This window comes from Protopterus annectens, chromosome 7.part0, assembly GCF_019279795.1.
Source record: "Protopterus annectens isolate FY-2018-M chromosome 7.part0, PAN1.0, whole genome shotgun sequence".
In the NCBI taxonomy this organism is placed as follows: Eukaryota; Metazoa; Chordata; order Ceratodontiformes; family Protopteridae; genus Protopterus; species Protopterus annectens.
In genome coordinates this window covers 1,762,986,763-1,763,012,362 of record NC_056739.1, presented here as the reverse complement: position 1 = coordinate 1,763,012,362, position 25,600 = coordinate 1,762,986,763, and positions in this window count along the sequence as shown.

The window sequence follows — 25,600 nt, the reverse complement described above, 5'->3', positions numbered from 1 at the left end:
CGGCTGTTCCCGTTAGGGGTCGCCACAGCAGATCACCTGTTTCCATTTCTTCCTGTCCTCTGCATCTTGCTCTGTCACACCAGCCACCTGCATGTCCTCTCTTACCACATCCATAAACTTTATCTTAGGCCTTCTTCTTTTCCTGTTACCTGGTAGCGTCATCCTTAGCATCTGTTTCCCAATATACTCAGCATCCCTCCTCAGCACATGTCCAAACCAACGTAATCTTGCCTCTCTGGCTTTGTCTCCAACCTGGGCTGACCCTCTAATATACTTATCCCTAATCCTGTCCAACCTTGTCACACCCAGTGCAAATCTTAACATCTTTAACTCTGCCATATCCAGCTCAAATTCCTGCCTTTTTGTCAATGCTACTGTCTCCAACCCATATAACATAGCTGGTCTCACTACTCTCTTGTAGACCTTCCCTTTCACTCTTACAGGTACTTGTCTGTCACAAATCACTCCTGACATTCTTCTCCACCCACTCCATCCTGCCTGTACTCTCTTCTTCACCTCTGTTTCACACTCACCGTTACTCTGAACTATTGACCCCAAGTATTTAAACTCATTCACCTTCGCACATCTACTCCTTGCATCCTCACCATTCCTCTATCCTCCATCTCATTCACACACATATATATTCTGTCTTAGTCCTGCTGACCTTCATTCCTCTTCTCTCTAGAGCATATCTCCATCTCTCCAGGGTCTCCTCCACCTGTTCCCTACTCTCACTACAGATCACAATGTCATCTGCAAACATCATAGTCCACGGGGACTCCTGTCTGATCTCATCTGTCAACCTGTCCATCACCATTGCAAATAAGAAAGGGCTCAGAGCTGATCCTTGATGTAACCCCACCTCCACCTTAAACGCATCCGTCACTCCCACCGCAGACTTCACCGCTGTTACACTACCCTCGTACATATCCTGTACCACTCTTACATACTTCTCTGACACTCCTGACTTCCTCATACAATACCACAACTCCCCAGTTTTTATATAATATAAATCTAACTTTTTTGCTGTCCTTACAATATGTGGTTAGAAAGCTAGTTCTGTAATTAGACATCGTGTTGACATTAGTCGAGTCTAAAATTTGGCTCGTACTCTGAAAATTAGGACAACAAACTTTCAGCTTGGTTTCAGTAGTCAACACCATTCCACCCAATATGGGCTTAGTTATCCCATTATACCTTTTATATTGCACTTCATCTACTAGTGCATCAATAAGGTTGAATGGGTATCTTCGATGTTGAAACATATTACTCAATAACTTACATTCATCAATAAAGTAAGCCTTAAGGGAGACCATTTTGGCTGCAATAATTAATTGACCCTTGACGATGGAACGTTTTTGTGTAAAAGGATAACTACTTGTAAAATGAAAGAATAAATTACAGTAAGTGTCTTTTCTAAAAATGTTTCACACAAATCTGTTGTTCACTACATCCTTAGTCAGCCTAATGTCAAGGTAGTCAATGAAGTCACAATTAAAGTTGAAAGCAAATTCAAGGAAATCAGCTGTGTAGTTTAAGTAGTCGACAAAAATTTGTGCCTGTGTTCCATCCCCTCTAAAGACAATAAACATATCATCCAAAAAGCGGGTGTAGTATATAAGATTCACCATCTGTTGGGAGTTGTTAAAGATGAATTCTCTTTCCCAATATGCCATTACTAAGTTGGCCAGACTGGCCCCACATGGTGAACCCATAGCCACTCCCCTCTTCTGGAGATAAAACTCCTTGTCAAAGGTAAAAAAGTTGTTAGTGAGGATTATGTCCACCAATACCTCTATCAGGTGTATCTCATGAACCGGTGCCCCCTTAGCTTTAAGCCTCAAGCTCACACATTCCACCCCCTCAAGGTGGGGAATCGAGGTGTAAAGATCTTTGACATCAATAGTTAAAAGGCTGTTGTCCCTGTGAAACTCCAGGTCATTGATCTTTTGCAAAAAGGTCCATGAGTCTTTACAGACCTGGAGTTCAGACTTCAAATATCCCTGCAAAATAGTGTCCATGACCTTCGCACAGGGATATGTAATTGAACCCCTTCCATCTATAAGGGGTCTCACAGGAGGGTTTGACAAGTCTTTATGCACCTTGGGGATACTGAACATAATGGGAATTTTAGGCCATTGAATTGACATGTAATTAAACATGTAGATATCAATTTTTGCCTCTATAAATAAGTAATTTAAGTAACCTTTACTACGATTGTAGGCTACATTGATTTCATTCAGTGACACTTTGGAATAAGCGTCACTGTCCAGAAGTATTCCCATTCTAGTATTATAGTCCACAAGGTCAAAGATAGCCAAACCACCTCCTTTATCAGGTTTAACCGCCCTCACTTATAGAGATCTTAATGAGTGCAAAGCTAGAGCTTAATCCAGAGTGACATTGTCACTCCTAACCCTTCCGGTGTTGGTAAACCCTTTAGCATGTACAATGTGCCTCAGATCAAGTTCACAAACATTCTCAAAAATACTGAGCACAGGGTGTAGTGGGGGTTACATTTTATTTTATTTATTTATTTATTTCAGTATGATTACCGGGGAAGTCCACTGGGCCATGATGTATCCATTTTCAGTGGGGGCCTGGGGAGAAAAGCTCCAAAGGCAGTACAATCAAGGTTACAAATGAAAGATAAAAATATAATAGAGGTACAATAGAAGTGTCTCGTATTAATTATACACAGTAAGAACAGTGCAACAAACTAAAATAATGTTTTAAAGTTCTAAAAATGTTCTAAAAACAATCTAAAAGATTCTAAAGAAAAATGTTCTAAAAATGATCTAGAATTTTTTTTTTTTTAAAATGTCCTGGGGACCCTAAAAATCCGGTCACTATCAACCATATTACTAAACAAAACAGTTAAGTTTCCTAACGAAATACTTTAAATCCGTAATACATTGTACAATATTCAAATGTCTACTAGGGACAAATGTGTTGCCCTTGGCAAGAAAGTCAATAAGCAGTGGGTCTATACTAATAGATGAATAATTAAAAATATTGAAGTCCCCAGCAGAATTTTTCACAATTTTAACATTCAAAAGGCAATCCTGTGCTATCGTCTGTGTCTGTTGCTGCGCTGTTTGTTTGTTTTTTATTCTGATGGTATTGTCTCTTTGGGATAGCTCCAGGATGTTTGATATTGTGAAACTTTTGACTGATGTTACCTACATTGACTTCTTGTTGGTTAGCAGCCAAGCGGGCATTGTTGTGATTTCGAATCCATTCACTGCATCTCTCAGTGTCCCCGTCGGGACTACCGTCACCCCCATACTCAGTAGTAACAGTGTTGGGATCATTACACTCCTGATGTGAAGAGTTGTTATTAACATTAAGCACCCCTACTTGGGCTGATGATGGTCTAGGGTAAGCTGTACCATTATTATAAGCTAAATGGTCTTGCTTCATTTTTTAGACTTTGTTATTCTTTAATCTGTACAGCAGTTAGCCAATGCTGGAAAATGATGTTTCATAGTTGTATTTATATCTTAAAAAGTCTGTATTCAAAGTAATGTCAGTATTCAAGTCTGAGACTTCCTTGGTCAATTCCTCAGTCTGAATAGAATAGCACTTAATCATCAGCTGCATGAGATCAAAACCCTGTTGGTCAAACAGGGAGTTAAGCTCTAAGTGGAAAAGAGAATCAGCTACTAATCCAGTGGGATGCTGATGAAACCGTAACCCCTTTGGAACGACTCACTCGTGTAGGCATTCTTTAAAGTAGACTACTTCCAATTGAATTTTTTTAAGCTTAAGAAGCTTTTGGTCAATAAGTTTTAATTTGTCAATTAATGAACAAGAACTGACCTGTTGGTTCTCGGTGTTGTCAGCTGGCTGCTCCTGGATTCTTACTAATCTGATAGACATCACACAAGGTACTCAGCAGGGTCACATAGATATAATGACCAACAGTGGAATTGGTTCCTGCCAGAAGAATGAAGACGCATTATGTCAAATGCGTCTTCGTCGAACTGTAAATGTCGAAAACACAAAATGACGAAGTGGCTTTTAAGCAAATTTTTTCCCTGGGAAAGAAGTCACTTGGCCACTTCCATCACTTTGTTGTTTTCAGCACTGTAGTGTGATCTCGGAGTTGGTATATTTAAGTAGGGGGTGAAGCCCCCCACTTAAAATAGTGTTTAGTGTGTTTTTTTTTGGGGGGGGGCAGCGAATTTTTTCCCTGGGAAAAAATTTGCTGTTCTGGCTGTTTGCTCTTTTTTTGTTTTCATTCTTTTGTGGTCGATATAACAGCATTCGATCTTTTGATCGTTCACTGTCATAACATAGACCTCAGTGGAACAATTTGTAGAACCTTGTTCTACCAAACATACATGATGATCATATCTAACATTATGTATAAGTACCCATATTGTCTATATCTATGTAATGCTTTATTTTACATGAATGTGTTTAATGCTGTGCCACTTGTACAACATAACAAGCAGTGGAGTTTGCTTTAGTAAAACAGTTTTACTCAGCTGTTCAGCACTTTCATGACACTTTGTAATATTTACCTTCTTGCAGTGTGCCAATGTGTGCATGTCTGTAAATAGAAAGACTGGACTTATTACCCATCTTAGTTGTCATGTTGAATGTATTCATTGTTAGCTACCCTTGGTTAGCTGTAACATCATGGTGCATTTAAGGAATTGTGCAGTACTTTAAATGGTATAAATATGACTTTCTTAAGACACAGCTAAGAGTGAAGCTGCCAAATGCACTTTTGTTGAAGAAATAAATAAAAACATGTTACTCAAACATGGAAAAAATGAAAAAAATTTAATGTAAAGTTTCCATGATCTCCATACAAGGGATAGCCCTTTGCACCACCTCTCCAAAATGAACAACCTCATGACCCCCATATCTTGGTGAAACACTTTATTCCACTGCTGTGGCTAATTCAAGTTTCCAGTGAGCTGGATATGACTGGATCTCATAAATCCATGCTCAGTGAAAACAATGGGGTATAGGGTCTGGAGGTGGTGTTGATGGCCTTGGTTATAGCCATTAATATTTCTTTTTTTTTCTTTTCTGCAGAACCATTTAGATGCATGACATCAGTTGTAATACTGCTTATTAAATACCATACAGACTATGGCATTGTGCATTGCTGCAATGTGTGGCCACACTCAGACACTTCCAAACCTGTTTTTGTCATCATGTGTTGATTTTCTCTGCAGTACTAATTGCCACATCTCTCTAAGTGGATAATATAAGTGTAAGTTGCTATACAACTTGCTATGACAAAGACTAAAATGAAATGAAGATGCTTCAGAACGCAAAAATATTGTCCAAAGACTATAGAATTAGTTCTAGGCAAGAATAACTGACTATTGCAATTTGGAGGAGCAAGAGTTCAAGTCCTGACATTTCCAAAAGAGGTACAGCAACCTTATCAGAAGGGAATATTTGGGGAATAAACCCCTTTAGGGAAACGTATTTAAGAATCAACATTTTTACTTTATTAGCATTAAGAATGTTGGTCTTTTCAATAGGATACTATAGAAAATAGAAGGAAAATAACTTAAAATAACGTTTTCATTTGTGGCATTCTTTAGGGTCAGATTCAAGGAAAAGCATTTTGTGATGTGAACATTTGTCATTGTGGTAGAAATGTGAACAAATTCTCCCATGTATTACTTGTTAGATGAAAAATGTATATGTCTACCCTTCAAGCACTAGATGATGGTACTGCGTTCTAACTGACTTACCACCCAGTATTCATCAGAGTATGAGTAACAGTACGGGAGGAAAAAAAACTCATTCACACCTAGAGCACCTTTTGCATACTTCTTTTTAACACCTATAGATACATTCTTGGTGTCTTGATTCCTTAACTAATTGACTTATCATATAATAATAGGCACCATACAAAATGGCAAGGTGTTGGAGACAAAATTACATTAAGGTTGTTAATCATAGATGTGGTACTGTGGAGATAGCCACTTTTTTGTAATTTATTATTTCTTATTTGGATTCATATTTTCATAAGGGAGAGAGCTATATGTTATAAACTATAACATAATGTAATGTATTATCTTAGATAATGTCAAAGAAAATTGCCATTAATACTTGCACTGCAAGGAATACAGCTTAAAAATTACTGAGTGCTGTATTGTTAATTATGCAAGTAGACATCATTTTAATATGTTTGTAAATATTTCAATAAATAAGCATTCAGAATTAGATTTTATGATATTATGTAAAAGCTTAAGTCTCCTGAAAAAAAGTGCTGCTGTCACTATATGTCTAGGGTATACAGTTTCAGAAATTTACAGAACAATATCATTCTGGTTCTGCATTTTGATACAGTATTGATGTAAATGCTGTGAATTCAAAAGGCATCTGTTATTGTAAAGATGCCATTTTGCTGAAGATACTGCCGTTTACATCTTTTTATTAACATTTATTGTTCACAAGCTATTTATATTAGTTTGGCTTATGTTCTTTAAATTAATTTTTTTCCAGAAAATGCTCAGGAGTCTAAGATTGTGGGTTGCATCCAAAGGTGTGTCATTTCACAGCTATCGGGTGTAGTCAAAATATGGTGAGACAAGTATTTCAGGAATTAATACTTCAAATGCAAGATGACTATGATTACCAGTAGTAATGCTTCTAGTAGTAGTAGTATTTGTAGTAGCAGTAGTAGCATTATAATTTAAAATTATATGAAGAAAGCAGTGCAACATAGCAATTAAAGTGCTGAGCTGGACAGCTAGAGATCTAAGTGTAAAATCAGTTCACACTTGAAAATTTTTGACACCCCCATCTTTTTACCGAAATTCTTTATGTTCAAAGGTGCCCACAGGCAGGTGCAAGGGGGTGCACTTGCACCCCAGTGGAACTGGCTGGCCGGGAAATTAATTTTCTTTTAATAAAAAAAAAAAAAAAAAAAAATTTTAAGGGCATTCTTCTTTAAGAATGCCCTTTGCATTCAGTCGCATAGATGTTTCTGTGTCCGTGCGACCAATGGTCTACTTCTTAATCTTCTGCGCCCATGCACAATTTGAATTCCAGAAGACATTTGGACTGTAGACGAAGGTTCGGGTCAGAGGTGTGTGTGTTTGTGTGTGTGTGTGTGTGTGTGTGTGTGTGTGTGTGTGTGTGTGTGTGTGTGTGTGTGTGTGTGTGTGTGTGTGTGTGTGTGTGTGTGTGTGTGTGTGTGTGTGTGTGTAAGAAATAGGTAGGTGTGTGTGGATGTAAGAATAAGGTAGGTAATGTGTATGCATCTGTGTAAGAAGTAGGTAGGTAAAGGTAAAAGGTGTGTGTGTGTGTGTGTGTGTGTGTGTGTGTGTGTGTGTGTGTGTGTGTGTGTGTGTGTGTGTGTGTGTGTGTGTGTGTGTGTGTGTGTGTGTGTGTGTATTGTAAGAGGAAGGTGGGGTGTGTGTGTCTTTGTGTGTAAGTAAAGTGGGGGTAGGAGTGTGTGTGTAAGGGGGAGGTCATTCCTCACAATTATCCAGATTATTGCCTCATATTTTTGTTTTGTTTCTTATAAAATTGTGTTTTTTCTGGCAAATCTCTGAGGACTGAAGTCAGAACATAATGGCAGACGTTTAAGTTTTAGACTTCATATCCTCAGAAAATGCATACTAATGCAAACTTTGTTGTTCTATCCACTTTCTAAGGAGGTAAGGGGCATTTATCATAGCTCTCATCTGTACAGATTTTCACAGAATGTTCAGATTTTTGCCTTATATTTTTGGTCTGTTCCTCATAAAAATTCAGTTTTTTTTTTTGACAGCAAATATGACTTTTGACCACCATATTGCCTCCGTTGTACGGAAAGCTTTCTACATGGCCCACCTCATTAGTAAGGGTATCTCATCCAGGGGCAAGTTGGTCATAACATCCCTGTATTTTTCCCTTATAAGACCCATTATTGAGTACAATTCCTCTTTCGGCATGTACCTCACAAAGCACATGCAGCAGCTGGAGAGACCACAGAGGTTCCTCACCCAGAGAATCCAGGGCCTCAAACATCTATTTTACACAGATAGGCTAAAAGCTCTGTCCCTCTACTCAGTCTCATACAGACTCCTCAGGGATGACCTCTGTCTGGCATACAAAGCAATCTCAGACCCCACCCTGATGGGACTGCTGCATATCTGCAAGTCAAGCTCCACTCAAGTAACCCACATGCACGACCTCAACCTGGTCTGTGACATCAATACAACTTGTTGGCAGGACAGATTTGTGTCCCAGAGACTCCCCCTTTTGTGGAATAGACTCCCTCTCCTCATAAAGCAGAGTACATCATTAAATCTTTTTAAGCGCAAGCTGGATAACTGGATGGGGAACAGAAAATACACCCCTGGGATTCCACCTGTGTCCCTGCTTGACATTGGCATAGGGTGTGACTTGTTGGAACATGGGCTAAATTCTTGGCTAGACTTGTGAGGGCCTCAAGGACAATAGCCTAGTAACTTCCTATGATCCTATGACAAATCACTGGGATGAGCTAAGGATTAAAGTTACTAAATAATGACATGTATTTCAGTTTCAGATTTCATATCCTTTAGAAAATGCATTCTAATACAAATCCTGTTATACTAGCAACTTTCTAAATGTGTCCCTAGTTTTGGGCCTTTGTTCCCAACATTATAACAGGCTTTGTCTACATTTCTTGTGCTAAGAAAAGAGGGAGGTAGCATACCACTTGGCTGTCCAGGTTTTGAAGAATGTCCAAATTTTTGCCCCATATGCCTCCTAAAAAGGATCGAATTTACTAAATAACAACAGACATTTGAGTTTTAGATGTCATATCCTTTAGAAAAATGCATACTAACACAAATCTTGTTATTCTTGCAATTTTCTAAGTTCATGAGAGCAATATTTATAATCTGTTTCCATTTATTTTAGGCTTTGTCCAGATTTCTTGCACTAAGAGGTTGAGGTATGTGTGTGTGTGTGTGTGTGTGTGTGTGTGTGTGTGTGTGTGTGTGTGTGTGTGTGTGTGTGTGTGTGTGTGTGTGTGCGCGTGTGCGTGTGTGAGAGAGAGAGTGAAATGCCTTAGTTAGAGTTAGCAGGTGGAATCTATTTTCAAGTGTATTTTCAAAGAACTGTGAGCCTCAAGAGCCTCAAGGTAAGAGAAATTTACTACTGCTCATGCTAAGTCTGCTTAAAATGTGCAACTGTTTTGTTTAGCAAATAGTACCACTACTGTAGTATAGAATTTTAAACAGTGTTAGTAGCATAGCAGGTAGCATGCTTGCATCTTGATATAGAGGGTTGTAGGTTCTACTCTCACAGCATGTAGATTTGTATTTTAAGGGGGTGGGTGCTACAGTCCTGAGTATGTACTGCTTTGGATGAGATGCCTAGTAACTATGAACCTGTTTTTCAGCTTGCCATCCATTCTCTATTGCAATATACCAGCTTACCATTTTTTAATGTAACATAGGCAATTTATTCTTTAAGGGCAGCAGGCACTGAATTTGTAGCTGAAACACTGAAATATAAAGTTGTTTTCTAGCAACAACTTCTTCATTAGTTTCATATCTTTTTAATGTGGAACTATTCAGATGACTTTTACATCTGCAGAGATTGTGCATGTTGACTGATATTTGTGGATTTTTTTGTTGAAATTTTCTGAATTGGTCAGTTTGTTATTGTTGGTTCATATGTTTTGTTTGATTGTTTACTGGAAAAATGTTCAAAACTATAAATGTAAAACATACAAGTGGTGCTGTATTATACAAGAGGTATAATTCAATTATTATATATTATAATTAGTACAATCAGGAAGGTGAATCAAAGAACTTTTGCATGGTTCTAAAAATGTGTTCAAAGGGCCTATGATTTGAAAACAGCCCAAAGGTAAGCTTAACCTGCCACTGCCAGATGCATTTTCTTTGAATGTGGGTTTCAATGCTGTTTCAGTGAATGTGTGTTTCAAAGGTAGAGAAGTTTTAATGCTAAGTCTATTTTCATTGAAAGACTATTGCATTGTTTAGCAAATGTCTATCAGTGTTTGTGCTATAAAATTTGAAATAAAAGTTGTAAATTAAATCCAAATATTTGTAATCATTGTAGAAGTAAAGCATAAAATGGTATGCACACAGAGAGTTTTGAACAGTGTTTATGGCAACTGTGGAGGAATAGCCAAGTAATGAGACACTGGAATAGCTGCATGTGGGGTGAGTGAAGGGGGGGCTCTGGGTTTGCACCCCCCCCTGAAAAAATTCCTGCTGGCTCCCCTGTTTATGTTCCTGAGTCTCCTCTATATATGGATCTAGTGAACCTTTAAATTTGTTTTTCTCTGTATAGAATTGATAATTTTATAAAAAAAAGTTAACTTAGTAACCAAAACATTTATTTCTGAAGTAAAATTATATTGACTCAAATAAATGCATAATTTAGAAAAATATGAAATTTAGTGGGGCATTAGTTTGTTTGTCTATGCTTGAGTCTAATAGGAAGTATCTTTTTTGGTGCAAAAGGAAAAAGGGCAGTAAATTATTCATTTGTTCAAGGATATAATTTGGTATGTTGGGATGCACATTAAAATAACTTGGGAGCACTGCCTAGAGATGTATCTTATGTGAAACAACAAATAATAGGAGTATATGCAAACCAGTGCTTAAAGGACAATGAACTCTCCTTTGGAACAATATTTAAGCAGAAGATCAGGAAATAATTTTATGACCCTGGACAACCTGAAGCATATAGATAAAATGACAGAGACTATGCTGGAGAAAATATGACAGCGGGAAATGGATTATTTGTACATATGATATAAAAATATTTAAAACTCCAAAAGTTCTACAAATAAGCAGTTATTATGATAAAAAATAACTGGTTAGTGTATCTACTGTAAGCTGGAAGCCTGCCATCTTTATGCAGCAGTCCATTCATTCATTCATTCATTCATTCATTCATTCATTCATTCATTCTTCAGTACCTTTTTATCATAGTCATAGTTTTGGGGACATGATCCTATCCAGTCAAATATTGGCTAAAAGGCAAATAACTAGTTTAAGATTCCAAATCACTATAGAACACACACACACACACACACACACACACACACACACACACACACACACACACACACACACACACACACTACACATGTCTACTGAACAAATTACATAAATATCAAATTTACCTAGTAGCACATCTTTGAATGGGAAAGGAAGCTATACACTCTACAAAAAAACAAAAGAAAGGACCAGAGCAGAGTCCTCAAAAAATGTATCCAGCTTGAAAGCAAACTGAAGAACTCAGTATCCTGAGGCAGTACTAAATGCCCTACTACCATCCTATTGTTTAGTCAAATAAGATTCCAGCAAAATTAATATTAAATAGAGTAAATGAAGCACAGTATGGTAAATGAATAACTAAATATGAATTCATTTCAGATATCCTCTTGCAAATGTAAATACAGGTGGAAGAAACTGAAACAAATTAAGGGCGTACTTTCCTTTCTACAAAGTTTGCAAAGAGGCTGATGGGATAAAGATAAAATAAAACCCAGAATAATTTGGTAATGTAACTCATTGAAAAGTTGAGTTATGGAGTTATGCTCCATAACAAGGAGAAGGCCCAATACTAACACAAGATAGTATATCAAGAACTGCCAAGGCAGGAGAAGGATAAAGTAAAGACTACAACATTTGCAGTTTAATCATTTAATTTATTTTTAAGCAGGTAGGTGAATTGATTGAGCCAAGAGATAGGCTACCAAGCAGCAAAAGGTTGTGTATACAAATCTGAACAGTTTGGTATAGCCAATCAACTAGCTTGTCTTTAGGAAGTGTGAGAAAAGTAAATTAACAAAAGAAAGCTAGGTAGGTACAGAAAGGACACAAAGTTCAAGACTGTATCAAAGCTTATGGAGCTGTGAAACAAAAATCTTACCACCATGCTGTCTCACTGGAAACTAATCAATTTGGGAAATCAGGGGAAAAAGATCTTTTGTAAACTTAAAAAACATCACAGAAATGAGGAGTTGTTAAGAAAAGATGGATATACCTGTATCATATTTAATTGTGTGCCATTTATGTTATTATTTTAAATACAATATTAATCAATGTCCAAATTAGAGACTATGCTACAATCAAATAATATCTAATAAAATATTTCCATTTTTTTATAAACTGTTTTCTTGTTCAACAATGAATTGTTTTTAGAAAGGCCTAGTATTACACATATTTAATTAGACTCTGTTTTTTCAAGGTTCAATGTAAGAGTTTTATCTTATATGCTATGTTAAAGGTTGTGTTTTGTTTTGCTTCTTCAACTGAACTGGATTTATTTATCTATTTTACAGTTTGATAACCTGGTGAGCAGGCTGGTCCACTGATCATTTTCCGCCACTTCTCAAGCCTTAGGCAAAATGCAAAAGGTATAAACAAAGTACAGAGTTACATAAACAAGTATTCAGTTTTACACTGATGTCAGAGAAGAAAAAAGAATCTGAAATAATTACTTAGCCAACAAATTATACAGTAGCAAGTCACTTCCTAAAACCGGCATCAGCACTTGTTCACTACATACAATCTTACAATTGAAATAATTCTATGAGGCCACATATATACATTGTACAATAGATAAGTGCAGCAGTATGGAGTCATTCTATAAGGCCACATATATACAATGTATAATAGGTAAGTGCAGCAGTATGGAGTCAGTCTGTGAGGCCACATATATATGATGTACAGTAGGTAAGTGCAGCAGTATGGAGTCATTCTGTGAGGTCACATATATACGATGTACAATAGGTAAGTGTAGCAGTATGGAGTCATTCTGTGAGGCCACATATATGCAATGTATAATAGGTAAGTGCAGCAGTATGGAGTCATTCTGTGAGGCCACATATATACGATGTAAAATAGGTAAGTGCAGCTGTATGGAGTCATTCTATGAGGCTACATATATATGACGTATAATAGGTAAGTGCAGCAGTATGGAGTCATTCTGTGAGATCACATATATATGATGTACAATAGGTAAGTGCAGCAGTATGGGGTCATTCTATGAGGTCACATATATGCAATGTCCAATAGATAAGTGCAGCAGTGTGGATTAATTTTATTAGGCCACATGTGCTTTAACTACTCCTTTGATAAGTATATACACTATATACAATAGTAATATGACAAGTGCATACATTACATACAACTGCAATATGGCAACATTCTCTACATAGCACTACATTTTTTTAATATGTTCAGTATATACAAGAAGCCTTTAACTTAATATGCAATCCTGCCCAAGAAGATGTTAAGTCTGGTTTTACATTGATGGGATTTTTCTGGTAAAATATGGTCTTTGTGATCATTTTAGATAAAACTTTTAATGCTTAAGACTTTTTCCCTTTCTTATCTGTCTTTATGCCATCTTTTGTACATTTGTTTTGCTTTCATATTACTAATGTTAGTGTTGTAAACTAGATTTTAAAACTTTTTTTGTTTTCTTTTATTTAGTTTCATCTTATACCTTTGTCAATAATTCCACATTTTTCTGACACCATGCTAGTTGAAGAAACCAGTTTCTTTGCATTCTCTAAAGTATGTTTATGGCTGTAATTCTGCTGTTCTCTGGTCTTTTATTAGCATCAAATACTTTGAAAGACTTTCTCATTGCTTTTGTCTTATTAAGGACAGTCTTTGTGCAGTTCATTCCAGTTTGTCCTTCTGGACTGGTAATAGCAGTACAATAGCTCTTGTGAAGTCATAGGTGATAGTCTTTTCTTTTAATACTATTCCTTTTCCATGTCTCCCTGTCATTGACCTTAGCACAATATTTGTATTGCCTTTTATACTGTATTTCTTAGCAGTTTTGAGCATGATGCTGTGGGTTTTATGCTTTAAGATTTACTGGTTGCATTCACACTTCTCTACCTATTGTTTGTCACTAACAATAACTTCCCCTGAATCAATTTATCTATTGTTCTTTCTTGCTTTCATAGGGCTGTCATTCAAATATATTTTTCTTTCTTTCTGGTTTATAACTGTATTTCATCACTTTTATAAGTTTAATGCAATAAAGTTAATACATGTAGTAAGTAATTATGGTTTTATAAATTAATTTTGCATTTCTATACCCTTTGCATACATTTAATTGTGGCCTTATCTTTGCAAAATCTCTTGTGCGTTCTTTAACAGTCTCTTTTTTGTACACCCTTAGTAGGTATATATAAATGCCAAATGGCCAAAGTATTCCAAGATGTAAACCTAGTGAGCAGCATAATCAAGTCAGAATGTCAGACTGATATTATTAATTACTCATCTTTTATTTTGTGGGAAATTAGTACGGACAGAAAAGTATTCAGTACCCACAATGTCACACTGTTTTGGAAACCGCACTGAAAACTGCACAATATGCTTAATCTGTGCAAGCAAGAGAATTGTCATTATTTTGTAAGCAATAATGTGTTACAGAGAGTGATCGGAGTACCAAAATATTAAGGTTCCACTTGAGCTGCGCACTGATTTGACAGTCTTACCATGCATTGCTAATTAAGCTATACTGTGCCCCAAACGTGCTTTTTGAACTTCCATTGTATTTTTATTTTATTGCTATATAATTGCCCATAAAGCATTTTTTACCTAATTCAGTTATCTCCTCATTTGAGTTTCCCTCAGAATCTATGCCTGTTTCAAAGATTGCAGTCACTGAAGTTTTGAATCCTCCTAGTAGCACTTTAATTATTTCATGGCTATTACCAATTTTTGTGAGCCTGGATCAAGTTATATACAATGTAGTATAATTGCCTTAGCCTCATAATGCTCAACTAATATTATGTTAAAGCAGAATGTATATTAAAATTTATACAATATATATTATTCTGCATGAACCGTGCATACTAAAATTCCAGTTAATGCAGTATTAACAAAACTCCAAGGAATTAAAAAAACATATGATGCTGCAGAAATGAAATATATAATGCCCACTCTGGAAATGTTTCTGGGCTATCTGGAATATATAATGTCAGAAGTGAAGTACATACACATATATACACATGCACTCTTGGTATTCAAGAAATCAAACATTAAGACATTGAGCAAAACTGCTTGAAACACAAAAAAAAAAAAAAAACAGAAAACACTATCTTTTGTAAGGTGCAAGTTTTCCTGCTCCCCTTCCACTAATTATATATATACAAAGTCATAGATTGTAAGTGGAAAGGGACAAGTCCCCACTCCCCATTGTCAATATGCAATCTGCAGCTTTTTCTATAAGCTGTACCTTGTTTGTGCAATTAATTTACTTCTCTACCACCTAAATCTTACCTCTCACACACACACACAGCATACATTTTTGACAGTTGCTTAACTAACTGCACTTCATTTCAGAAAATGTAATTGAAAGAATTTGAATTTTCCACAAAAGTATAAATATATGTAGTTGATATATATAATAAAAGAAGTAGGATATCAAGTCTGTTGATGGTGAAGTACAACTGATGAAATAATTTAGAGCAAATTAATGTATGATCAGAGCATTGGTATCTGAAAAGATTATGGCTGTGATTCATAGATAAATGTTGATCGACCATATGGCATTAACGCTTGAGGAATGTGCTGCACAAGGCATTGGAGATCTAATTAGAGATATATTAGACAGGGGTTAGCAGCTGCATGCTGAATAAAGAACCATATAATAAAGAAGAGCGACAATAACATGAATAGCATTGCTATAGTAGCACATATCAAAGGCAGTGCTACAATAGCATATATGTGAATGATGTCATGGATAATGCGTGCTAGCATGCCTGAGGCTTTGCATGCCACTGCACGTAATACGGTTTAGTGTAGCTACAGCCAAGAACGCAGACAGCAGCAGGAAGGGCAGTGCAACTTATTGCCTTGGCAAACAGATATACCAATGTGGGTCTGCACTACAAGGTAACAACCCTGACCATCATGTAAATGGGAATAAATTGGTCTGGACAGGATAACAGGAAATGGAAGAACAGAAAGCAGAGGTAAACAGAGAAGAGTAACTTCAAGGAATGAATGTTGGGGTAAAGTAAGCACAGTTTTGTGGTATATACACCCTTTTTTATTTTCAATAAAGAAAAGTAGATGTGAAAGGAATCAAGGGATGGTTGTGGGTGGAAAAGAGAGAGACAAGGACAGTTATCAGTGTCAGAAAGACAAACATGGAACAGGGACAGACAGGCAAAGGTATTATGCATACAAAACAGTGGGGAGGCGTGTTGATGCACATATACATACATACAGAGGGTGGAGTACTGTTGATGGGATAGGGTAAGCAACTAGCAAAGAATGGGGAATGGCACATAATGGAGAAAATGAACAGGAAAGGGAACATGCTAGGCTCCTTGCAAAGCTGTCTGCCAGGCTATCCATAAAGAGAACAAACTCAGTCGTCACTTACTTTTGTGGCTGATTAGTTATTGACTGGTTCTTCCTTTAGAGACTTAATGATCAGGACCTGCCGCCCATGTGAATCTGCGAGTTACACCAGAAGGTTGTCCCACATGTCAGTGTAAGCATTCAACTGCCAGAGTACCTTAGCAATAACCAGTTTCTGCATCTCATGCTAGGATAGCACTGGACACTCCTCTGATCTACATTCAGGCAGACGTCTTCACCCACCACCACCTCCCAAGAGGCTGGCATGAAGGTACCATTGACTCCTCCAGGTCACCTGCAGCAGAAGGAATATCAGCACCTCCTGAGAGATGTATCTGTTGGGTATTAGTGGCCCAGGGTTAAGTGCAACAGCTGGCAGATGGAAAGGTAAGTGTGGCTACTCTTTATCCTCTTCCACAACTGAAAGTGCAAGAAGGATAATTCAACTGGAAATTATTATCATACACCTTCAATCAAAATAATAAAAACACCATTGCAGCTGTATAGTGAATTGCCATAGTACACATACACACCCCACTGCCTAGATATGGGAAGGCACACTTGCCTTTTGCAGTACCCAGCCATATTAAGATAACACATCTCAGCAGCTGCAAAACAAAGCATGTACTGTTAAGCATATTTGAACAACAGTGTACATACTAGAAGACAGTGGTAATAACCATTCAATAAAAAAAAACTTATAGTTCATCTCTGGCTCTGTCATCTGAACTTTTGCCTCTCACTGGCAGAGTCAGGTATCAAAGTGATGATAACCCTCTTCTGCAGAACTGCTGATGCCAGTGACATTGATGAATACTTGTGTCAGATCATACAATCCATCAGCCTTCTTCAGAGAGCCATATTGGTGCAGCAGATTTTATTAAATTTGCTGTGCAGAAAGAACAGGAAAACCATCCTTTGCTTGATATGGATATGTCATGTAGGAGGGTTGCTTTTACCACTCTCAGAAACAGCCATGGCCACTCAGTAACCAAGGATTATTTGGGTAGTCCCACATACACTGTACTATTCATATTTGTGGGTCATGTGCCATGCTACATGGCATTGCACAATGGCATTACTAGATAAAACTATTTTTACAAGGGGCAGTTCCTCCTGCACCCCATGTGGGAGGGACCATTCACAACCCCCTAAGTTCTATATACTATCTCCAAGGTCAATGAGCAGTTGGAGAAAAAGGCAAACTCTAGGTTGACTAAAAGTGGTTTCCAGCCTAACTTGCTCATGGTATTGAGATTTGTAGTATTAATCATTTAACAATTATCATACTCACAGTGATGTAACAAGCCTCATGATAGAAGGCATGTGAGCAGTTAATGCTGATATATGTGGGGATGGAGAGTGCATTGCGCTCAACACTATCTGGCTTAATTTGCATAACTACCACTCTAACATCTTGCTATTTGCACAATATAAAGTGCTGCTACAATTTTGTACAACACCATTTGCAACTATACCTACTAAGCTATACAGAAATTTAAGAAAAATCTCTGTGGATGAGGATCATTAGAGAATTAAGGAGGGAATCCTTCCTGTAAAGCAAATCATTTACAACTACAAACACTGTGATGGTTGTCAGGAAGGGTGAGGAATATGTCTTGCTATATGTGCAAACAGGACCTATCACACATGGAACATTAGAGTCTGGCTGTGCATGGGATGGGAGCAAGCCATGAATATAGGAGACTATGGAGGATTACATGCCATACAATGTGAGGTTCCAGATCATATTTAAAGCTCAGGTATGGTTCAATGTGAAGAGTGGAGATAGTGGAGCTGATGTATAGTTGCAACAGCAATTGCTAACAAGGTCCATATGGGAGGTGGTTGGAGGAGATCATGATTATAATCATGCACATGCCAGGGCACAGCATATTCATCCACCTAACAGAACATTCCGTCCTAAGGTGTACAGGTACCAGCATGGCCACCTGAGGAAGGAAACACCTAGAAATGTTCACTAGCCAGTAAAATAAGCTGCTACTGCTGGCCTAATGCACAGTAACCATTTAAAATGTCAGGACTCAGCATTATGAATCCCAGAATCTGGACACTTAATGACTATATATAGATAGATATAGATATATATCATTTTGAGGGGTTTGCATTGGACTTACCACTGTGAAAAACAAGTTTAAAGGAGAACAGGGATATTTAATATTTGTTATTCTCCTTTAGTTTTGGTATTCTTTGCTCTTAGCCATTTCATGATATTGATATGACATTCTGACTTCCAACATTTCAATACAGAGCCCCTCTGCACACACTGTATGTACCTGCTAGGCAAAGGTGCTGCAGACAAGAAGTAATGAGACTAAATTTGGTAGGAGTTAATGCAGAGTCTGAATGCATTGGGCAGCCATAATAAACCCCTACAACAGGTATGACAAAGGGTTACTGATACGATAGTCTGCGTAAAGCAAAAGGCATGAGACTTTGCAGTGGGCCCGACCAATGAAAGCTGTTTTCATTTGCTTTCATGGATTTTACTACTACAACTACAAGGGCATGTCAATGTAGAAGTGTCTGACAGAGGGCAAGGAGTTTTTTGTCATCACTTACCTGACAGGTAGATCTATATTGCAATAGTTACATAAAAGAGCAAATGAGCAGAAGCATACCATGACCTCAAACATGTATCCAGAACCAGCATTAAAATAACATGCTATAGCTGTGATTAAGTTAAACAAAACAACACTTGAAAAGTATTGAATCATTCTGGTATACAAACCAAAGAGGAAAAGGGTCACTTAGACAAACCAGTTAGTAAAATCTGCAAGAAAAACCTAGCCGAGCTAGAGTTTTCACTGTGTGATATCTTAAACCTCATGTAAGAGAGGTCCATGAGATATATTTATTTATTTGATATTTGTTTACCGGGGTGGTTCGACTAGGCGGAAAGCCCATTTTCAGAGGAGGCCCGAGGAGAAAAGCTCCATTAAGTACAAAAGCACATAATACAAAAATTAACCTACACAGTGTTACAACTAAATTGAAAATGCTAATGAATTAGACTTATACATAAAAATGTTTAAAGAAAATTAAATAATAATGGTATATTTACATGGGTAGAGACAAGAGGGGTAGACGGAGTGTAGTGTATTTGGATAGAGGTAGAGTATAGGAAAAAGGTTGAGAAGGAAAATTTAAGGTTCTGGTATACAAGGAAGTACACATATGAATGTTAGCACTAAGGAAGACAGAGCACACTTTTCATTCTGAGTTTAGAAGAATATTGTTTTAAAGGAAACCCAACCTCTACAGAGAGAAGCAAGATGGTAGCTGGCTACAAATGGAATGCTTTATCTCCATATATTCTTTGTTTCATGTTTTTTTTTTGTTTTTTTGTTTTTTGTTTATTTTTGTAGTTTGCATTACATACTTTGTTATATTCATGATGGTGCTTTAGAACTGTTTTATTATTTATTTTTTATTTATTTCCAGTTTGATTTCCTGGGAAGTCCTCTGGGCCCAGAGATCCCATTTTCAGTGGAGGCGAAAAGCTCCATGAAACAGATCACAGCAAACATAGCAGTCCAATAAAAATAAAGTGCAAATACATACCAAATAATATAAAGCATGAGCAATATTGCCCGTAGTGGAAAAATATTGTGCAGATATATTTTAAGAAATTCACACAGTTAGAGTCAAAAGCTATTTACAATATTTACAGAGTGTGAGAGATCATATGGGAATTAGCTATAGAAGGTTATAGCCAGCTATAAAGTGCTTAGGAACTCAGGAGAATACCCTCCGAGGGCCTTTTGTTGAAGAGTTTTAGACAGGGAGAATGCAGTTACATTTCCATTTGGAGGAGAGGTAGGTGTAAAGCTGAGTTTTGAAGTTGTTTGTTTTTGACATTGTCCTTAGTGTGGAAGAGAGAGAGTTCCATTTCTTACCTAAGGAGAAGGAGAGAAGTTGTCCAGCAGGACATTTAGGTTTGTGGACAGTAATTAAGTTTTGGTGTTCAGATCTAAGAGTTCTATTTGGGGTGTATGGGGGAAGGATGTTAGTTAGAGTGGGGCATTTGGTTGGATTAAATATTAGTCTATGTGCTGTAGTGAGCTGGAGGAAGCCCACGTAATTTGTGAAGTCTAACCAGTTGAGGGATTGGAGGGTAACACAGTGATGAGTGAAATGTTTGGCTTTGGTGGCAAATTTAGAAATTTTGTTATAACAGCTTTCAAGTTTGGAAGTGATGGAAGAGGATAGGTTAGTTAGTAGCGGGGTGCTGTACAGAAGGGAGGGGAAGGAGGTAAGAGGAGGTCAGAGTAAGCCTGGTAGAAGTAGAGAGGAAGTGGTTGTTCCTGTACAACATACCTAGTTTTTGGTGGGTTTTCTTTACATTTTGCTGAATATGGATGTCGAACTTGAGGTGTTCATATATAGTTACACCGAGTAGTTTGGCAAAGGGAACAACTTTGATCATAGAGTTTCTTTGGCTAAGGACTTGGAAGGAATTTTTATCAAAAGAGAAAGATTTTGGTGGTGCGAATAGTAGTATTTTAGATTTGTTAGCATTGAGAGAAAGGTGATTTTGGCACATCCAGATTTGAGTAGTGGAGAAGGCAGTCTGAGATTTAGATAGGAGTTCAGGGAGGTTAGAGGTAGAGCAGACAGGTGAAGAGTCATCTGCATATTGGATGACTTTGGCATTAGGAATAGCAGAGTGAAAGTTATTGATAATTGGTCTGAGGATGGACCCCTATGGTACTCCGGTAGGGGCGGGTAAGAAAAGTGAGGTGTCTTTTTTCCATTTCACAGCCTCAACTCTATCTGACAGATAGCTTGAGAACCAGGAAAGAGTGTTTTGGTAGAGATTTAGGTTTGAGAGGTGACTTGGATAGTCCTTATGGGACACAGTATCAAATGCTTTCGAGAGATCTAGGAGCAATCTGAATACTAAGTTCCCAGAATTTCAGGCTTGATTGACAGTTTCTAAGAATGAGAGCAGAGCTGTTATGTTGCTATGTCCTGGTCGGAAGCCATGTTGGGTAGGGGTAGGAAGTTGTTTTTTAGTCAGAAAAGGCATAAGTTGGAGGTGGATGCATTTTTCTAGGATTTTGGAGATTGAAAAGAGAAGAGTTATAGGGCGGAAGTTTGAAATGTTAGTGTTTTTGCCTCCCTTGTGGAGAGGAAGAATAAAGACAGAATGCCAGTGTTTAGGGGCATAGGATTCCTTTATGGCTCTATTAATTAGGATACTAATTGGGAGAGCTATACCATCGGCAGCAGACTTGAGAAAGGAAGAGGAGATGTTGTCAGGTGCATTGGAGCAGGTTTGAAGTTTGGATAGAAGTCTTTTTATGTACTTAATGTAGACAGGTTTAAGCTCAAACATAGGGGGAAATTATTGGGTCTATATCAAAAGACTGACGTTTCAAAACTTCAAATCTGATATGGTTGACACCATATGATCAGAGTTTTGAAACATTGAATCTTTTAACGGAGATCTCCATACAGCGTGTAAAGGGAAAATTCCCTTTTCTGCATTGTAGTGCAATCTTGGAGTTGGTATATTTAAGTAGCATGGGGTGTGGGGAGTGTAGGGGGGCTTTCCCCCCTGCTTAGAGCATTTAAATGGTTTGTTTTTGTAGGTTGTTGTGTTTTATTACATTTTCAAAGTTTCAAGACTTCAATCATATGGTGTTGACCATATCAGATTCGAAGTTTTGAAACTTCAATCATGTAATATAGACCCAAATAATTTGGGGACTTAGATGAGGTGGAATGTAGGAGAGATGGGTCGTTGTTGGAAAAAGTTTTCGTAAGGTCCAATATTGACTCTATAAAGAAAGAGCTGAATAGTTAGACTAATTCAAGGTCAGATTTACTTGGGTCCGGACAGGGGTTATTTTTAGAGCCTGAGTTGAGGAGTGAGTTTATGGTGTTCCAAAAAAGCCTAGGGTTTTGGGGATGGTTGGACTGGAGCTTAGTGTAGTAGGATTTTTTGTCTTTGAAGATTTGTTTTTTTTTGCAAAGTTACAGAGCTGTGTATATTGGAGAAGGGTTTTGGGAAGTTTATACTTTTGGTAAAGCTTCCAGGATTTGTCTCTTTGATACATAATTTACTTTGTTTTTCTGGTTAGCCAAGAGGCAGTTATAGTTTTTATTCTTTTTTTCTTGGTGGAGCTAGGGAATTTAGAGCATCTAGGAAAGTAGAATTAAAGTGGTCTATGGCTTTATCGAGTGGAAGTGTTTTTAGAATGTTCCAATTCATTGGTTTGAGATAGCTAGAGAAGGTTTTGGGGGTCAAATTTACTAAGGTTGCGGTTCTGAATATATTGATTATGGTGTGGATGGGAGGTGGTTGCATGGTAAATGAAAGCTGGGAGGTGGTCAATAATAGGGTCAGGGATGGTGCCAGAGTTGGTAATTTTATTTGGATGAGGGACTAAGATCCAGTCAAGAGTGGATCCTGGGGGATTTGTTTTATTGGGTCTGGTGATGGAGTGGGTTACTTGAGTAAAGTTAAAGAGGTTAATGGACAGGGAGGGGATGGGGCTGTTGATTTTATTCCAGTCGATGTTTACATCACCTAGTATGTAAGTTTCAAGGTTAATTTCAGCTGAGGCCTATTAGAGTATGTCTTCAAGGGTTGAGATTTTATTTCCAGGTGGGATATAAAGGGTGATGATACAGAGGCTTTTGTGATTATTCATTTTTAATAGACCGACTGTTAGTTCTGCATTGGCGAATTTAGGAATGGGGTTAGGTAGGGGAATTAAGGTAAGTAGATTGGAATGGATTAATGTAATGCCTCCACCTTTTTTCTTTGGGCAGTCACATCTAAGAGCGTGAAATCCAGAGGGTAGGATTTCAGAGTCAGAGATGTGTGGTTTGAGCCAAGTTTCAGAGATGGCTACAATGTCAGGCTGGTTATGACTTAGCCATGCTTGAAATTGATGTGTTTTGTTGTTGAGACATTGGGCACTGAGTGTGAAAAATTTAGGAGTATTGTAGGGGGATAAAAGGTTAGAGGAAGGGGGAGGGTAATTATTATTTGTGGGTGGGTTAGGTTATGTCCGGGGATGGGGTGAATGTCTCCAGCTAAGATGAAGTTATTGAAGGAAGTTATTTTAGTGAGTTATGGTTTGGATTTACAATATTCTGGATGGTCTAGTATTTGTTTAAGAGTAAGTGTCTTAGCAGTAATGGAAATAATTTTAGGATTAAAAAGGTGCAGAGTGTTGAGCTGAAACAGAGAGGAGGAGATAGAAAATAAATGATTATTTGTGAGCAGGAGGAGGTAGTTTTGGAGTATAGTAAGGAGTAGAGAGTGGAAGTTGATTGGCGGTATAGGAGCTGGCATAGTATAAAATTGTTAGGAGTAGTAGGAGGGAGATGGGGGTTTGGAGTGTTAGGAACAGTAAGGAAGGTATGGTTAGAAAAAGGTAGCTTAATATGGGAGGATTTGTAGTTGGAGAGAAAAGCTGTGGGATGAGAGGGGGTAGTGAAATAGTGATGTATTTGATTAGTGATTTATTTAATTATGGTGGGTAAAAAGAGGAGGGGTAAAGAGGAGAAGGCTTTGATTGAATGGTTGACTGTGGGTGAAAGGAGGAGGGGTAAAGAGGGGAAGGCTTTGACTGGATGGTTGTCTTGAGTGGGTGGGGAGTGGTTGAAATAAAAGTAGGAGTAGTGGGGATGGGTGGGAATTGGGGGAAGGGTAGGGGAGCTGAGAGAGCCCACAGGGCAAACAAACTGGGTAGAACCAAGGAGAAGGAAGAAAGCCAGTAAAACGTTATCAGTGAAGCTGAGAACTAGCTCAGAGGTAAAGAGGCACTGGCATAAGGCACTGTGTGTGTGTGAAATTAGAAGGATGCAGAGGGTTGACAGGGGATAGGAGCTGAAAACAGGGCAGTAGCAGTTTAGTAGAATATTGTAAGTATTAATAGGGCTAAAACAGGGCAGTGATAAATTAATAAAACAGTTACAGTACTTTTGGCTTGTATTAAAAGATAGGTAGTAAATGAGCAATGCCACTTGATGGGCTAACTGAGTAAGTACAATGGTAAGCTACGAGCACTCAGAGGAGGAGGAAAGAGCCTAGGAGAGTAAAGGGAGGTAAAATTCATGGTAGACTGCTAGCGAATGCACGCAGGGTAAATATACAACAGTGGTCTGTATAGGATATATTTTTATTTTACAATAGGGTACATACACGTTTAAAGTTAGTTCTTGGGGAAGCAGAGTGGTTACAGAAGTACTGCAGGATCCCCTTAGGAGGAACTTTACAAAAATAGCAATAAGAATCACAAACAAAAACAATACCAGGTAGTACTTACATGCAAGCACACTACTGAGGATTCCTATGAAGCAAGGCAGAAAAGCTAAGTCAAAAGATGGTGCCTTTCTACATCAGGTTTTTTGATACCTCTGTAATTAAGCAAGAGTGGGAGGGAGGTGTGCAGGTTCAAGGAAGGGGGAGGGGGGTATACACAAAGTAATACAAGGCTGTGAGTCAGAAAAACTGAACTAGGCCGGCTGCTATAAAGAAAACAGGAAAACCAAGCTAAGTCAATTCCAGGTCAGTGTAGTGCAGTATCTTCCTAATAACTACAAATCTTATGCTACTAATCTAGTACATTGTGGTGAAAAGGACCACCACTTCTACAGGGAAAAACAATTGAAGTATCGGCTGCAGGTACATAGGTAAACTTTTTCCAAGAGAAAGTAGTTTTAAGTAATTGACCTAGGAGTACAATAGGAAGAGAAAAATGGGGGTGGGACCAGTAGTGTGCATGTGTACAGTGAAAGGGGAAAGAGTCTTCAGTTTAGAGAACAGATTAAATACAACTCTGACATACACTAGTGTAGCTGAAAGCACTTTAGTGTTCCACTGATGCAGGGTCTCACAGTGCAGGGCAACGAGACAGCCTTGGGTTGATTGGAGGTTGGGCAAGACACAGGATGAAACTTTTGCTGATAGGAACTAGTGTTCCTCTGATGCAGGGTCTCACAGAGCAGGGCAACAAGACATCCTTGGGTTGACTGGAGGTTGGCCAAATCACAGGATGAAACTTTTGCTGAGGGGAACTAGTGTAGCTGAAAGCACTTTAGTGTTCCACTGATGCAGGGTCTCACAGTGCTGTGTAATTGTATTTTTCAGTTTGCTTTGCTCTAGGTTGTGTATATGCAGACGTTTGAAGCCCTTACAAAGATTGCTTATCTGTTCTATAGTACTTAAGTACATTTAATTCCATGGCTTACTCAGACATCTGGCACCCACTCTAGAT